Below are 4,592 nucleotides of genomic sequence, written 5' to 3'. Positions count from 1 at the left end.
GGCTAAAATTAGAGCCCAGACACTACCATTCCCATCCGCCAATACCGGGGTGTTGAGCTCTACTGCTGAGACCTACCTTGGCTGCCTCCCCGTCCTCCCATCCGTATTTTCATTCTGGTAAGGCACGGAGGCAAAAATTGGTATAGACACAGAGTAATGATACTGATATGGTTTGGCTCTGTGTCCCCACCCAAATCTCATGTTGCATGTAATCCCCACATATTGCAGGAGGGCCTGGAGAGAGGTGATTGAATCATGGAAGCCAACTTTCCCCTTGCTGTTCTTGTGATGGAGTTCTCATGTGTAGCCCTTACCTTTTCACTCTCTCCCTCCTGCTCTGCCATGGTAAGATGTGCCGGCTTTCCCTTCACCTTCCACCATGATTTTAAATTTCCGGAGGCCTCCCAGCCATGCTTCCTGTTCAGCCTGTGGAAATGTGAGTCAATTAAACCTTTTTCCTTTATAAACTAACCAGTCTCAGGTAGTTATTTATAGCACTGTGAAAACAAACTAATACAGACACTGTCTACTTGTGGATCTAGTTTTATAACTACATAACCTAGAAAGGTGGAAGTATTGAAAGGTGTGTGAGTAAACAATATAATATGTTCCAGGACATCTAGAAATAACTCGCCATTTTCAATTAAATAGCTGTACTCACGAGGCAGGGAGACTTTACAACACACACAGCTCTACTTAGGTTTTAATTCAGCCCAATGTAACTCAGTATCTCTTAAGTGCCTTTCTCCTCATGCATCCAATGCTGCACTGAGGTTTACACAATGTGTTGCTTTTTTTCTTTTTTTCACTGTTTTGTCTCTGCTTGCTTTCAAGAAAAAAAAAAAAAAAAGTACTGTCAGGTTACCTCCCCAATCAGATCTCTTTCTTACTAAAAAAAATATATTTAAAAGTAATGAAAGAAACCAAAATTGTCTTTTATGAATGTAGTGGTGTCTTTGGAAAGATACAGGGCATAGACATTTGGAACTGAGAACCACTCTTAATATATGGGATCTTTGGGGTTCTGGGAGTTGCACTAGGACCAAGTGATAGATGCCCTTGACTAGGATGTTCTCCAAAGAAGATGGTCTTTTGTGACTACACACGAAGGCACACAGCTAGAAGCTGAGCTGCAATCAAAAATGCATGTAGACCATGAGTGAAGACCCCTAGGGGCAGAAGAGCATCCTGGTCATGTTTTATTCCCAGCAACTGACATGATGTCTGGACCCACATGAAACCTCATCAATTTTTCCTGAATGAATAAAACAGCAGGAGTGCTAGTGACTGAACTCGAAGTTAATAAGAAAATAAAATACAATAAAGCAGAATAAAAATAAACATTGGACTCATTTGGATATTGAGTCCTTCACCCTCAGAATCTTATCATCTCTACTCCTCTTTCTCACTGAGAATTCAGAGTGAAATGGTTCAATTAACAAACCACAAATCCTGAATTTATTCTGTTTGCTTGTCATGTATCGAGCAGGAGGTGTGCGGTGGGTGGTATATTTGAGAAAGCTCTGGTGTTACTATGCCCTGTAGGGGAGTCATCCTAAAAATAAAAATTGACAGACTGGCAGCTTTCCATTCCACCATGTCTGCCTACAACATGTCCTAAACCTGAAGGCAAAGGGCTCTCACACCACTGCAGTGTAGCTCAGGGCGGGATGGGGTAGGGAGAGTGATAGGCCACGCCCTGAGAACAAGAGCACACTATGGACAGAAAGAAGTTCTTCCCGGGACAGCAGACTATGAGACAGAAAAAAGTTTCAAACTTTAACTCTCAGCTTGGTCTGTATCTGTGTAATAGCCATTAGAAATAGCAGCAGCTGTAGATACAGAAAGTTGATGAAGTGTGAATTATGAGCAACTGCAAACAGAGACAGAATTCTCTGCAAATGGTTCATAAGCCTATATACAAAGAAGCAATTATTCCAGGGCAGGCAGGCTTAGGGCATAGAGAAGGATCAGCAGAGTCCAAGACAAAGTGTCTCCAACTAAGACCATTAAAACAAAAGAGGACTTCCATTGACTTAGAGCCTCAGTAACATTTCTCTCTCTCTCACACTCCAATGGTAGTTTAACAACTCCCTAGTGTGGCAGGATGTGATGTTAACACGGATGCTAAATGGTGCCACAAGCGTGCCACAAGCATACCACTGGCAATTCTAAACATACATTTATTCTTTAGCATACTGAAAATTCACTTAATAGTTCACTCCACAGTAGGGACCTGGTCATCATAGATAATCCTTGTTTCCTTATTATGATATCTCAAATAAAAGATACTCCCCAATCATCAGAATTTTTTCTCTTCTCGGTAGCCAAAGATACTCTCCAATTATCAGAATTTTTTTTCTCTCTTCTTGGTAGCTTCCTATTGACAAATGCAGTCAGGATTCTAGTTTCTGGATGAGCAAAACAGGTAAAACAAACAAACAAACAAAGCCGTCTCTTAAAGAATGCTTAATAAAAGTATGCTTCTCCCTATATTGCCTCAAAAATTCTGGAGCTGGCTGTAGCTTTATTGCTGTTTGGATGCTAGCAATGCAAGGTGCTGAGAAAAACAGCATCTGTTTATGAAAGCAAATTCCAGTTTTGAAGCTCTAGGTAGCAGAACTAGCCACATAGACAGTGGTGAATGCAAGATATTTTCTTTTAAGTTGTGACAAATACTAAATAAATACTTTTTAGTCATTTTTCCCTTGGGAAAACGACTGCCGCAGACTCCCTGCTGACAAAGCTTATCACTAATTCGTTTGCCTTCTTTAACAATAAAAAACATTTTCCACAAACTGAAGTGAATTTGCTACATAATAACTCAATCACCAACTAGAAGTTTCCTCCTGCATCAGTTGAAAATCATTTAAATTTTTCTCATTTCTTTGCAATATAAAAATCTATGGGCTTTTATATTCCCATTTTTAACCCTGAACAAGCGGTTCCTCTCATTCTTGAAATCCAGCATGTTCTAGACACTTAATCAAATTTATCCTGTAACTTCATAAAGTTGACATAAATTACATGCATCTGGGAAGGCATAATTCTGAAATTACTAAGTTTGCACAAGTGAATAAATAAGATATAGAATCTGGAACCAAATGGAAGTGAAACTGACCTCCAGTTTTCCTGGAAATTTTTCCTTTTATTTATTCATTTTTCTTTTCTTATTTGTAAGTGATTACAACCTAAACTAAAGACAGTTCAGCTGAGAATATGTTACAAAATAACATCCTTTGTTTGTAAATAGCTAAAACACTATTTGGGCAAATTTCTTAAGGAAATGTGATGCTTTCAAAAGAATTATTTAATTTCGAGGAGAAAAATTAGTTGCTATGCCATTAAACATCAGTTGGTTGTTGAAAGATTATTTTGGAGGTTTATAAGTACTACATCTAAGTGTTACACTACTTTCCCCAAATTACACAAATACCAAGTGTATAATTAGTGTGGAAAATTGAAGGTCTTTGTGCTGTCATGATATAAATGGTGACATTGTAACTGTAGTTACAAAGAAAGCCCCATGCAAGAAACAGACAACAAAAGGAAAACCCATCACAAAGCAAAGCAGCCTGTGGGACTCTCACACAAGTGTGTTATCTATGCGGTATAACGTAATTCAAGTGTCGGAGAACATTCCTCAGGGTGTCTAGGCTTGCTCTGTTGAGGTACATGTCACCAGAAGTAACTCTGCTATGGGTTAAAACAGGAATTCCTAAACTGTGCTAGTTTAGGAAAGATTCTCCTGAAGACGTTTTAATCCTGATGCCTGGTCACACCTCATCTTAATTAAATCAGAGTGTTTGGGGATGGTAGCCAGACTTTAGGTTTTTATTATTATTTATTTATTCTCTTGATCTTGACTTGCTGCAACCTCCACCTCCTGAGTTCAAATGATTTTCCTGCCTCACCCTGCTGAGTAGCTGGGATTACAGGCATGCACCACCATGTCCAGCTAATTCTGTATTTTTAGTTAAGATGGGGTTTCATCATGTTGGCTAGGCTGGTCTTCTCGAGCCTGTAATCCCAGCACTTTGGGAGGCTGAGGAGGAGTATCGAGTATTTTTTAAAGATATGCTTGCTTCAACAGCACATGTACTGAAACTGGAACAATACAAAGAAGATTAGCATGACTGGTGTGCAAGGATGAAATGCAAATTCATGAGGTGTTCCATATGATTTCAAAAAAATGAAAAAGTGAAGGTGCCCAAGTGATTCTGAAGTGCAGTAATGTTGAGAAGCCACTGGGTTATAGAAAAATAAAGGTTAAAAGATCATCCCAATGTCATTCAATGTTGAGGTGAACAGCATTCACATTTTGACAGGATGGTTTCCATTTTTTATTTTGAAACCTTTGGGGATGGACGTGTTTTATTATGGGGCTTTCTTTGTAACTACAGTCGCAAGGTCACCATTTTATATCAGTACAGCACAAAGACCTTCAATTTTCCACCCTAATTATGTACTTGATATTTGTATAATTTGGGGAAAATAGTGTAAAAATTAGATTTAGTTGGTTATAGCCTCCAAAATAATCTTTCAACAACCTATTTTTAATTATGTGGCAACAGATTTTTCTCCTTCAAATT

At 38.7% G+C, this 4,592-nt stretch overlaps 1 non-coding gene across 1 annotated transcript; it reads left to right on the top strand.

Annotated features, from left to right (window-relative positions):
- The first annotated feature begins 4,077 nt into the window (after window positions 1-4,077).
- LOC118147022 (U6 spliceosomal RNA) lies at window positions 4,078-4,184 on the top strand. Its single transcript, XR_004733204.1, has one exon. It is a non-coding gene; the product is annotated as a U6 spliceosomal RNA (small nuclear RNA).
- Window positions 4,185-4,592: the final 408 nt, after the last annotated feature.

The sequence above is a fragment of the Callithrix jacchus genome, chromosome 13 (assembly GCF_049354715.1).
Source record: "Callithrix jacchus isolate 240 chromosome 13, calJac240_pri, whole genome shotgun sequence".
NCBI classification, from domain to species: Eukaryota; Metazoa; Chordata; class Mammalia; order Primates; family Cebidae; genus Callithrix; species Callithrix jacchus.
Note: the sequence above shows the minus strand (reverse complement) of the source record. Positions and strands in the feature narration are given on the sequence as shown.